Source organism: Misgurnus anguillicaudatus, chromosome 11 (assembly GCF_027580225.2).
Source record: "Misgurnus anguillicaudatus chromosome 11, ASM2758022v2, whole genome shotgun sequence".
Classification (NCBI taxonomy): domain Eukaryota; kingdom Metazoa; phylum Chordata; class Actinopteri; order Cypriniformes; family Cobitidae; genus Misgurnus; species Misgurnus anguillicaudatus.
In genome coordinates this window covers 4,684,567-4,698,339 of record NC_073347.2, presented here as the reverse complement: position 1 = coordinate 4,698,339, position 13,773 = coordinate 4,684,567, and the positions used below count along the sequence as shown (strand labels likewise).

Genomic DNA, 13,773 nt, shown 5'->3' with positions numbered 1-13,773 from the left:
AGAAGATTTAGATACGTGGAATAGGTCATTTTGTGACAATATTATAATGGCTGCAGACGAGTTTATTCCAAGAGCTGAACTACCAAAAGAACGTCAGATTGTGCCCTGGTGGAATGAAGCATGTACTATTGCTGTTCGAGATAGAAATAAGGCATATCGAAGACTGAGGAAAAATCCAATAGAAAAACAAGCAATTTTATATAAGAAATTAAGGGCAAAAGCTAGAAAAATCATAAAAGAGGCAAAGAGGGAGAGTTGGTGCACATTTTGTAGTTCTTTGGGAATGGAAACAAATATTAGGAAAATATGGTCGCTAATACACAGGATGTCAGGAATATACAGGTCAATAAAAGTGCCAGTTTTACAGTGTGAGGGGAAGGAAGCAATTAATAGCAAGGATAAAGGAGAGATGTTGGTTAAGATATTTAAGGAAATACATAGCTCAAAGAATTTGAGTCCGGATAGTAAAAAGAAAAGAGAGGAGAAATTGAAGAATGAGAAATTTAAATTAGAGTATAACATAGATAATACAAATGCAGGGAATGCTTTATTTTCTATTGAAGAACTTAAACAAGCTATCCAAAGGGGAAAAGACACAGCACCTGGGAGAGATGGGATAGGATGTCAGATTTTGCGTAACTTGGATGAGTCAGCATTAGAAGAAATGTTAAAGTTAATGAATAGTATATGGGAGTATGGAATATTGCCAAGGGAATGGAAGCATGCAATAATTATACCGATATTGAAACCTGGTAAAAATGCAGGAGAACCAAGTTCTTACCGACCAATTGCTCTTACATCGGTGTTATGTAAGACGATGGAACGAATGGTTACTGATAGATTGGTATATATATTGGAAAAGCAGGAGTATTTCACTACTTATCAAAGCGGCTTTAGAATTGGTAGATCCACAATGGATTCTGTGTTATTGTTGGATATGGATATTAAAAGAGCTATAGCAAATAAGGAATCGGTTGTGGGAGTTTTTTTGGATATTGAAAAAGCGTATGACATGGTATGGAAGGAGGGCTTAGTGATTAAGTTGCATGATGCAGGGATTAGAGGTAGGATGCTAAATTGGATAAATAATTTTATGAGGGATCGTACTATTCAAGTAAAAGTCAATGGAACGGTGTCCAGTGAGGAAAAGGTGATCAATGGAACTCCGCAGGGTAGTGTAATTAGCCCAGTATTATTTAATGTGATGATTAATGACATTTTTTGTAAGTTGGAAGGGAGCTTTGGATTGTCGTTATTTGCAGATGATGGGGCAATATGGAAGAGAGGGAGAAATATTAGGTATATATATAAACAAATACAGTAGGCAATTAATACAGTAGAGACTTGGGCAGAGGAATGGGGTTTTAAAATATCAGTGTTAAAATCTAAATATGTAGTATTCGGTTTTAAAAGAGAAACATTAGAACAGGTATTGAAGATATATAATACACCTATTGAAAGGGTCAAATCATTTAAATTTTTGGGAGTATGGTTTGAGGAGAGAATGACATGGAGGGTGTATATAGAGCAAATAGTCAAAAGATGTGAGAAGGTTATTAATATTTTAAGATGCTTAGTAGGAAGAGATTGGGGTGGGGATAGAGATACATTAATGATGATTTATCGGGGAATAATTAGGTCAAATATTGATTATGGAGGCATGATATACGGGGCAGCAGCGCCATCAGTTTTAAAGAAATTGGAGGTGGTCCAAGCTAAGGCTCTAAGAATTTGTAGTGGGGCAATGAGAACAACGCCAATTAATGCACTTCTAGTTGAAATGGAGGAGACTAATTTAGAGTTAAGGAGAATTAAATTATCTCTGAACTATTGGATTAAGCTTAGAAGTTTTAATTGTAAAAATCCAGCCAAAAGTCTACTAGAGGAACACTGGGAGTTTCAGAGTAGGGGGGAAGAGATAGGAAGGGGAATATGATTCATTTTGTCGATAAGAAAGCTCATGAAATGGGTTTGAAAAACTACATAATAGGACCAGCAGTATGTTGGTCACCAGTCCCATTATGGATTTTACCTGAGGCTACATTTGATTTTACCATGCTGGATCAGGTAAAAGAAGACAGTGGTGATATAGTGGCTACGGTTTATGAACATCTTAAAAGAAACTGGACACAATGTGAGCAAATATATACTGATGGCTCTATGAACCCAATTGATGGAAAAACAGCAATAGGGATAAGTATTCCCCAATTATGTATTAAACAAGGTCTTTGATTACCAGATAACATGTCGGTTTTAACTACAGAATTAGTAACAATTTTGTGGGCCCTTGAATGGATGGAAGGACAAAGGCCTGGGAGAAATGTGGTATCTACTGCAGCTTTAATGACCATTAAGAGCAGGAAAAGTGAGGCTAGACCAGATTTAGTTATTGAAGTTTTGCTAGCAATAAATCAGGTGATAAAAAAGGGAAATACAGTGGGTTTTATGTGGATACCTGCACATGTGGGGATTCAGGGAAATGAAGAAGCTGATGAGATGGCAAAAAAGGCCACATATAAGAGCGCAGTTGATTTGAAAGTAATGTATGGAAGAATAGAGTGTAAAACTATTATACGGGAAAAAATAAAGGAATTATGGCAGAAAGAATGGGAAAAAGGAAATAAAGGCAGACACTATTTCTCAATACAACCCACATTAATGCACACACCAAACACAAGATTAGAGAGGAGGGATCGTGTGGTAATCACTAGATTAAGACTGGGACATTGTGCACTGAATTTTGGGCTGGCAAGAGTAGGCAAACATCCTGATGGTAGATGTGAGTGTGGAGAATTAGAAACTGTGAAACATGTAGTAATGGAATGTGAAAATCTTCATGATGCAAGAACTCGCATGTTTTCTGAGCTGATGGATTCAGGAATATCATCTTTATCTTTAAAAACGATTCTTGGAAATATGGATTATGTAACAGCAAAGGCTTTAATAATTTTTTTACTCCACACCGGTCTTTACTCAAGGATATAAACTGTGAGGCAAAGTTCTTCAGATGAACTGTGGAGGGCAGTAATACACCATAGCAGTGTCTAAACTGCCGCAAATCATACAAGAAGAAGAAGAAGAAGCAGCCAGGAGGAAAGCAATCTTCCACACTCGTTTGGTCTTGTAAGTGTTTTTTATTATTTTATTTTACATGTGTTTAAAATGTATTTACTTTATTTGTTGTTGGAATCGCGACATTCTTGCGGGTAGGTTAACGTTAGAGCAAGTAACCCATGTTTTATAAAACCTAAACAGTACAACCTGCAATGTCATAAAATAGTGGAGGTAAATGAGTCTATGTAACAAACGTTGAACTGAAGATTGACATGGGTGATTTGTGGGCTGCTTTTTGGTGGCAGCGGTAACTTGGCTGAGTTATCACTGTGTTGCTTGCAGTAATGTGGGCGGTTGTGCTTTGCAGTTATGCATACGGAGATTGTGGGGGAAAGCTATTTTTCCATATGGATTTAACTTACAGGCCTTCAGTTTGTTGGAAAAAAGAGTTTTATTGTGTTAGTGAGGGCAAACTTGCAGGTCAGTGGGCATTAACCTTAAAGGTTGGTAAACACTTGTACACTGAAGCATACAATACTGTACAATTACTGACATTGGCATGTGCTATTCAGGTGTCAAAGCTGTGTGAAACTGGAGGGAGAAACTTGAGAGACCGTGCCGGAAGAATGCTGGACAGGTAAATTCTATAAACATGCAATATTAATAAGACATTGTGGTGTCAACGCAGTCTTTCATGTGGTCACAAAAAAAATATGTCAGTCTGCAACTGTTAACAACATTATCTTTTGTATTTTAGAGTTCCCTAAAATTCATTAATTTCAAAGTTCAACATGAATGGTGGTGGTCCACTGCAGAAGCAAGCATTTGAAAAAACATCAGTTCTCAGTTAAAGGTAAGTGTGTTTGTATGTAGTTTTAGGCTGAATGGTGTTTCACAAAAAAATACTTTTAATATGACATTAGGCTATGTGAGGTGTAATTGACGACAGTCCGGTACTGCCTTAATATTTTCTAAATATTAAAAACCCCAGATTAAATTACTCTTTGCCGATACAACAGTTAACTCACCCATACAATATTGTTTAGTTGTTTTATGTCCATAAGATTGTATTGTGAATATTTTATGCTTGGAATAGTCTACCCTTTTGCCATATTAAGCTATGTTATTACCTCAACCTAGACGAATTAATACATACCTATCTTTTTTCAATGCGTGCACTGCACAGTGTGTTGTTAATGTGTTAGCATTTAGCCTAGCCCCATTCATTCCTATGGTACCAAAAAAAGTTTTCTTTTGTGGCACCATACTTACTGGTATAACTCCTCATGTAACATTCTTTAAATAGGGAAAACACGGAAGTGTTTGGTGGCTTCCCTGTTTGGTACCATAGGAATGAATGGGTCTAGGCTAAATGCTAACACATTCACGACGCGCTATACAGTGCACGCATTGAAAAAAGATAGATATGTATTAATTTGTCTAAGTTGAGGTAATAACATAGTTTAATATGGCAAAAGGGTAGACTATTCCTTTAAAGGGCAGGGTATTTGATTTTGAAAAATACTAACTTTAGCCTACACGCACCAACCAGAAGCACACTCCTAAGACTGACAAAGTGAATAACATTACCAAAATAACCAACATAAACAACTGTTTTTAATCCGAATTAAATGCAGCACGTTTAGAAATTTGAAAAGATAAATATCATTGCACTAATTCGTAAAGGAACACAAACTACATAAGCAACACGTTTCATTAAAATACAATCTGAATCCATCAAAATAGAATCACACTGCATACCTACCTTTCCAAAAGAAACACTGCAACGACCCTTTCAGACCTGTGGCTGTTTCCATCTTGCGGAAAAGCAGTGAAGTTACCAATGTTAATTTGGGTTTTTGCTCTTTGCTCATCCAGATGTTTTTTTTTGTTGTTTCAAAATGTTTTTCGTTTTGTAGCTCCTGTGTCAATTCAGCAGGAAAGTTTATTTGATTCTCCCTATTTTTACAGAGCGTGAACAGGGTGTGAAGTGGCATGCAAAACACGTTCACAGAAGAGGGGCAAAAATTTAATGCGTCCAATTAGGCATGGGCCGGAATGAGAATCTGGATGATAACCATAAGCCAAATACCACGGTGTTGCGGTATTGCCATTGTGACACTAAAATGTGTTATTTTCAAATGTCTGCGTATTAAAACATCAACTTTTCAACTGGACACAATACATTTTATTTTTAAACAACAAACAACGTTTATGCCAGTTTAAAATAAAGCCTTTAAATGATAATATTCTTTCAGTTGTAAATGTAGACATGAATTCAATTACATGATTTAATTCACTTTGTGTAAACACAGTTCATACATTGAAAACGGTATCACAGAAATTTTTTGTGGTTTTTAAAACCTTGACTCTGAAAATCTCGGTATACCTTTAAACCGGTAACTGGCCCATGTCCAAATATTGCATTCGGTCGGGGTTCAATGATTTGTTGAACGTTTTTTTGGTCCTACGCCTTTTACAAATGACACAAATATATAAAAATACACATTAGAAAACTTAACATAGTGATTGCTATCAAGACTTGAGGAGACTTTCAACCAGCATAACTAAAATGTTTCTGGATCAAAATCAGATACTCTGCCTTTAAGCCTCTTTTGCTAGTTCCAGAATGTCATTAAACACATGCAGAGAAACATGCACTTGTGTTTGTAGTAATGAGAACGATATGATTACTGTTGTTGACCTGTCAATATTTATATATGACTTTTTCCAAAGAGAATGACTATCACATTTAATATAAAGCAAAAATACTTGTCTCATGCATTCTTTTCGTGTTTGGCGGATGCTGTGTTGAGCAGCTTCCCGGCGGCGGCAGAGCTGGAGGTGAGGGATGCAGTGGGGGCATTTCAAACAGGCCGTGGTGTATGGAAATGGGTACAATTAATAAGTTGAAGTGAACTGAAGATAGTTTGTTAATGTTTAGATGTTATTTCATTTTTAAAATTGTATTTTGTTATTTATGCTTTTATTTTGTTACTGTTTTTATTCTTTTTGTTAAAAGTAGTTTTTCTTCATTTTGTCTTATCTGAATTTCTATTGTATTAATACTATTTTTTGTAATAAATTGCATGATTACATGTTTATGAGAACCTTTTTTAATGGATTAAAAAGAATTCTTTAGCCATTCTTTTGTTGTTTATTAGACACACACATGTAGTCATTTAATAGCCGTCTATTTAACGGCTAGTCTATTCTTGGGCTATGATAGACGTCTACTAGATTTTCACTGACAGCCCAAAATTAGCCTTTTATTAGCCTAGACGTCAGAGGGGTGTTTAGACGGCTACTAGACGTCTATTAGCCGCAAAATTGCTTGCTGGGCTGGGTTTGCCCATGTGGGACCCACTTGGTTCAGCCCAGATGGGCCCCAGATAATATGCCCATTTGGAGCCCATGCCCACTCTGTACCCAGCTAGCCCATGTGTAACCCATATGGGCCCCACATACACGTGTTTGCAGGGAACGAAGAAGAACAACAACATATTTACGAAACGCACTCTGGAGAGCGGTTTGTCTGCTCACGGCTTTTGTAGAAATATGATGGCAACATCTATATAAGGGGACCCGCTGTGTATGTAATTAAAAACGGCTCAATCTAAGGTTATAGAAAGCATATTTGTTTTATATGTAAGATCAATAAACACCACTGAAAACACAGATATGTATGATATATTCATTTTCTGTCAATAGAGGCTCCTAAATCTTACACATGACACCTTTAAGAGCAGAGCTTCTGTTTTCTGTCCTCTTAGTAAAATGGCATCAATCGAGGAGAAACGTTCAGATTTCATACTGACTTCAGATGATAAATGCTCTTAATGCAAAATAAATATCTGGATTCTAGCAATTTGTAAAAGTGTATAAAAGATTATGAGAACGTCAGATGACAACTAAGATAATGGTTTATTGACCTGTGATCAAAATGTTATAAAACAAGAGTTTTAAAATCAAACATTAAGTTAAACATTTGACAAAATCTAATAAAACTCAACAAAGTCAACAAAAATCTTTCAAAGTCTCTCGGTGTTATTGGATCATTTAAAACAAATGTTTGTCTGCCAATTTGCTTGAGCAATGCTGGAAAGTTTGTTTACATATTAATATTTATATATTATCATTTACATACTAGGGCTGTCAAAAGATTAATCGCGATTAATCGCATCCAAAATAAAAGTTTGTGTTTACATAACATATGTGTGTGTACTGTGTGTAAATATTATGTATATATAAATACACACACATTCAGGTATATATTTAAGAAATATTTGCATTTAAATACTGTATATACATTTATATAATTTATATTATATATGAATATAAATATTTTATATATAAATATAATCACTTTTTCTTAAATATATACATAATTGGGTGTGTTTTTATATATAAATAATAATTATACACCGTACACACACATTGGTTATGTTAACACAAACTTTTATTTTGGATGCGATTAATCGCGATTAATCTTTTGACAGCCCTATTACATACATTTATTAAAATCCATCTCTAAGTTAAACATAACAATTGTATGATTGTAAGTTCCTGCATTCATTGGTGAAGCTTGACATTTGAGTCTGGGGTACAGACTGACCTTTCTTTCTTTCTTTCTTTCTTTCTTTCTTTCTTTCTTTCTTTTTTATGCCATTCCAGCCTCTACGGCTATATTCATGTTGAGAATTAGTTAATTCATACACAAGTTAATTCATACACCACGTTGGTGACCCCTGTCATAGTATATACATCAGTACATGTGCTACAAACTAGAAACATTTTGATTGATTACATTAAAATAATATAGCCTGAATGTTAGATATAAACATGATAATGGGTTTCTCTTTCCCTGCCAAATAACGAGTTTTTAGAGCAATATATATTACCACTATCATCCACTAAGTGGCGCTCTTACCCAACTTATAAAACACTAACTTTGTGAAAATCATAAAAAATTAAAAGTTAAAAGTAAAGAATGATGATGACATTATTTTGTAAGTTTTTATTAATAATATGAATACTCTAATCAGTGAAATGACTCCCACTGTATTTAGAAACAGTTTTTATTGTAAAATGGTGATGAAATATTGAAGCAAAATCATTATAAATTACAGTTTATTAACAACAATTATATTAAAGTTAAGATAGCTTACCCGAATATGCATTGCAAAAAAAAAAAAAAAAAAAAATCACAGGGTTAGTTAATTTAAGGACATTTTCTTCACTTCTAAAACATATATTCAATGCCTAATTTAAAATACAAGTAAAAACAAAACGGAAAATGTATATACAGTGAACAGAACATTAGCCCATTAATTTCTATAATCTTTTGATGATAAATAAACTCCACCGAAGCTTCAGACGCCAGTTCTAAAAATGACCGCGTGAGGGCGCTTTGGAGGCGCTTTTGTGCGTTGGTTGCTATTATTCAAACCTCCGCGGAAGTACTGTTTTATAAGTATCAGATTTTGCAGATAATTTGTTTAATCAATGCGTAATTATATTGTGGTAGCACGGACTGTTATATGTTGTAATCGACAAGATATATTAACTTTTATGTTTTTTTCAGTAGTAGAGAAAGGATGTTCCGATTGGTCGATGTACTGTTTGTCCCGCCTCTCCTCCATTGTGATTGGACAAAAGCGATTTACAGCGCGCCACTTTTGATAAATACACATTATTAGCAGGATTAGGATAACAATTGTTTTACAAAGCATCTTAAAAAAAAAAAACTTTTAAAATGTATAATATAAAAATAAATATATTTATGTATATATAAGTATATAAGTATATTTGATCTGGAATATTATTTATTTTATAAAAAATCCTTTTAGCCAATGGGGGGCCTGCTCCACCGCAAGTCGTCATTTTCTATCTCTATAATAAATGTTGCTGATTTTACTTTTTAAAAAAATGCATCTTGCGAATACAAGAAAAAGTTAATCTGTGAAAAATAATTCATTGCAGTTCAGTGATGACTATAATGGCAGTCTCGATCTTATATCTTCTCTCTGTATTGTGCATTTAAATCAGGAATCTTTAATAAAATCCGGTCTGATTTTATAGCATTCAGTGTGGTTTTGCATTTACAGTATACAGCAGGGGTTCTCAAAGTTTACATTCAAAGGTCCAAATATGAATTGCCGCTACATCCAAAAGCCAGGGGGCGCTCTCGGGCAGAAACTTAACATGCGAAGAACCAGACACACGCAGCTCCAGGAAATGTCTTAAGGATATATTTATATTGCTGTTCTTCAAACCTTTTCAGGTATTTTCATGATAATAAAGAATATGTATAAAGATTATGTTTGACGAGTGTTGCTTTTTCAAATGCATGTTTTAAACGACTCAAACCAACAGTGATTTCAGATCGATGAGGACTTACTGATCAAAAGCCGTAGTACATGAAGTAGCTGTGCATAATATCTGGATGTGATGGCAACAGTGTCACACAGGAAATTTTTAAATAACTTGTTTTATTTTCGGACCAGGAATACTCTTAAATCTAAAAAAAAAAAACTAAACGAATTGTTTACAAGTTTAATATGCATTTTAAAGTAGCAAATGCACACATTTATCAGTCACATATAAATGAATGCACTTGTAATATGAAGTGGACGCGGATCCGGACCGGAGTCCGGACTTTGAGAACCCCTACAGTATAAAATACACTGTAATCTGTTAATCATATGCGATGCTGGCAATATTGGAATAAGCAAATTTAAATGTTTGTTATTTATATTTTGAAATTCTCTATTTAAAAAAAAAAAAATCACAGGGTTAGTTAATTTTAGGACATTTTCTTCACTTCAAAAACACAACAAAATTCAATGTCTAATTTAAAGGGGACATATTATGAAAATCTGACTTTTTCCATGTTTAAGTGCTATAATTGTGTCCCCAGTGCTTCTATCAACCTAGAAAATGTTAAAAAGATCAACCCAATAACTTAGTTTTGGTAAACCATTTTCTGCAAGCATGTGAAAAAATAGGTCATTGTAATTTGGCCCTAATTGTGATGTCAGAATAAGGTAATACCGCCCCTTTATCTGCACTATCCAACCACAGCACAACCATTTAGTAGGGAGAGAAAGAGAGAGATAAAATATTTCACAGCACAATTGAGTTTCAATTGCAACAAACCACCACCATTGTGATCAGTGGTTGCACTTCATCCGCTCATTTGCATTTTAAATGACACACCCAAAACGGCACACTTTTTCTCAGACCTATTTTAGACTTAGTTTACATCTTAAAAAAAATCTCATAATATGTCCCCTTTAAAATACAAATGTGGCGTTGCAAAGAGGGAGGGGAGTTTTAAAGAGGACCTACCCCCAAAACACCGACTACGCCACCCTAGGACTTACACCCAGGGAATACTTGGAGTTAGTTCCCAATTTTGATATTCTAGGTACACAAGGACACTCAGGTACGTATACAATTAAGCCAGAGACGAAGTTCAATGTAAAAATAGAAAACACTTTATTTGAATTATAAAACACTAGTTAAAACATTCATACTTGGGGAGGGGGCAAATTTAATGGCTGCTGAGGCTTACCGGTGGAGGAAAAAGCAGTCACAAGGGCTTAAAGAAATCCAAAAAAAACAATAAAGCACCCAGGTGAACACACACACACAGCACAACAGTGAATCTGGCGAAAATGGGGTAATTGCCACGGCACACAGGCAAGGGACACCACCACCCAGGACACCAATACCACCACCTTCAGCTCTCAGCAACTGAAACAAAAGCAAACACACAAAAAAAGGGTTGAATCAACTAGCAAAACTCAATATTAAAGAAGCTAAATAAAGTTAAATCACAAAATAGATAATAAACTGCCAGGGCCAACAATGGCTCCACTAAGGCAGTGCCCATCAAAACCGAATAACACAAATAAACTTATCACTAAACAAAAAAAAAAAAACAATTATAAATCAAATAGAATAACTCAGAAAAGAAACTAATAAAGCAAAAACAATAAATGAAAATACACTTTAAATAAATTAATTTGTACTATAACAAAAAAAAAGAAAAGAACAGAATCCAAATGAAGACAACTTTTAACAAACAGGAAAACAAAAACAAACAAAACACTTAATTAACCAAATAATAACAGGAAGCCAATCCCTTCAGCAGTATGCAGCAGTTAAAATACTAATAACAGGAGGCTTGCCCATAACGTAAGAGCAGTAAAGTGGCTGACACAATATTCAAAATACGGTTATCGCTAACAGCAGCAGTCAAACTGGTATGTCATGCTCGAATAAAATATCTGAGATGAATATGATATTTGAGATTACAGCAAGACAGGCACGTCTCCCCCAGTACTCAAACAGGCGTTTTACAATTACAGGAACTTAGTATAATGTCCAAAGCATACGCATACATGAACAGCAGTCCAGGACAGGTGTGCAAATGAAATCAAGTGTCTAGTATAATGTTCCCAGCACGCCTGTGCACACGCACAGCAATACAGGACGGAGAGACAGCAAGCTCAAATCGCGGCAGTGGCAGATAGTGGCACTTCCGGCATCAGTATTGGCACTTCCGACATCTGGCTCATTTTGAGGCAGCTAGTGCAACCCAGTCTCACGGCAGTTCGTGACATAGTCACGTAATTTAATCTATTGATTCGTGTTCATGGACACGATTTCCCCCTTTTTTTCGTGCTAGTCAGAACGACTTTCAATCTAATGTATTTCAATAGGAAGTATTTTTCGTGCCTGCACCACGTTTTTTGGTCCTATTATTTTTTCGTGTTTTCCAGCACGAATTTAATCTAATGTATTGCAATAGTATATACCCGGGAGCTGTATTGTTTTACTTTATTTGTCATTAATTTATTACACTTTAAGCGCTACTTTACTCAACATTTAATCAGGAGACGTTTATCCTTTTTTATTTGTTTAATATTGTGCATGATGATCGCCATTGTAAACCATCGTCAGCAGTACTAATTGTTAATTTACGAGACTGCAGAGTTTTGCTACTGCAATCGTTTCCAAATGTTGCCGTTTTTTCTGAGAAATATTGATTTTTTTCGATCGGTTTCGTGTGTCAAATACAAGATTAAATACTACAGTACCCATGAGCCTTATCGACATTTACTATGGTGAAGGCACCAGCTAAAACTACATGTGGGCCCGCTGCAGATTACAATATTTTCTCAACACATGAACACTAACGTGTGCTTGATAGTTCAACAAAACGATGTTATGGCCATCAAATTTGATTGTTTCTACTTTGATTGTAAAAAAAAGTCCGTTTCGGACGCCTGCATTTCCCAGAATCCTCTCTGCCTCTGTTGCTATGGAATCTGAGCCAGTCCTCTTTGCTATTGGGTGATTTCTTCTTCGGTACTTGTAATTGACTGGGATTCTCTCATTACGCGTAAATCACTGTCCAGGTAAGTTTAAAGTTCACTATTTGTTTAAATGTTATAATTGACGCATTTCTTTTGGCATTAGGCTGACATTGCCATACCCGTACGAAAATTAACCATGTTTTTGTGGTAAAAGTGTAGTAACCACGGTTTGTGTGTGTCGATTATTTGCAAAATGGTTTTACTAAACCAAACATGGTTTAACTTTTTTTCAAATCCATGGTTATTTCTTAACTGTAGTAAAACAATGTTTAATTTTCGCAAGGGAAGTCTAACGTTTCGTGTTAGAGAATTAAAGTCCCATTAAGAAGCTAACGTTAACCTAGTTTAAGTTCCCTGCTGAAAAAAACAGCAAGTCCAGCATATGTTGTGTTTTGGTGCTGATTTGCTAGTGAACAGCAGCTAAACCAGCATTAGCACCAGCTAAACCAGCATTAGCACCAGCTAAAATATTATATTTGTCTTATAATATTTGTAAGAAAATAGGAATCCCCACTATTGGGGTACACTATTTAAGCCTTATATTAGAGCTAATTTACATTACATAATAAACATTTTCTGTTCTCCCTGCAGATCCTGTCAATCGAATCACCTGTTACAACTTAGATTTAACTTTGCTTATTTTATAAACCCAAAGGCACTTTTAAGAGCCATTGTTTGCTACACAGGGCCATGGTTCACTGGCAAGCTGGGCCATATCGCATACATATCGCAGGCGATGATTAGTGCGGGATTGCCCCGGTTGTCAGGTAACTATGGCTTTGTGTAGTAAATGCTGCTCCATCTCAAAGCAGGTGATGTTGGTGTACTACTAATCAAAGAACCGGCTTTACTGACGAGATGCGCATGACAATCATGTGCGATTTATCGTGCAGCCCTAGTAAGTAGAATTTCTTACATATTCTTGTATATCTCTTTTAATATATATATTTTTTTTGTGGCAATTCTCTTCAGTAAACACATTTTCACTTTAACACATCACAGTCCTAAATTATCTACCACAACAAAATATAAGTGACACTTGGGAATTCTCTGAATGACAATTATCAAATAGACTGCATTCATACTACTATTGTAGATTCTGTAGTTCATCCAAAGCAACCCATTTAATGATTAACGTTTGGACTTTATTTTGAATAAATCTATACAGTAGATTGTCACTGTCCAATTGCACAATAGTTACCATAGTTACCAGCCAAACCTACTAATGTTACAGAAAGTTCTATTATAACCTTATGATGTGATTTATGTTTTTGCTGTTTTCTTTTAATGTATTTCTCTTTCCTGTTTTCACATACTTGGTTATACAAAAGCT

The 13,773-nt window shown here is 35.1% G+C and overlaps 1 protein-coding gene and 1 long non-coding RNA gene across 18 annotated transcripts in view; both read left to right on the top strand.

The window, feature by feature from the left end:
* The window catches only part of LOC129416379 (uncharacterized), a 64,776-nt gene that overhangs the window by 34,894 nt on the left and 16,109 nt on the right, over positions 1-13,773 (top strand). For 11 of the 17 annotated variants that reach the window (XM_073872885.1, XM_073872884.1, XM_073872889.1 and 8 more), the window contains exon 1: positions 12,489-13,338. The exons of 3 other annotated variants lie outside the window; for them this stretch is intronic. The gene's annotated coding sequence lies outside the window, so the exon portion shown is untranslated. 3 more of the 17 variants (XM_073872888.1, XM_073872887.1, XM_073872883.1) reach the window with 3 other exon arrangements.
* On the top strand, positions 109-3,995 carry LOC141368767 (uncharacterized). Its single transcript, XR_012372013.1, has 3 exons — positions 109-3,123; positions 3,627-3,691; positions 3,812-3,995. It is a non-coding gene; the product is annotated as an uncharacterized lncRNA (long non-coding RNA).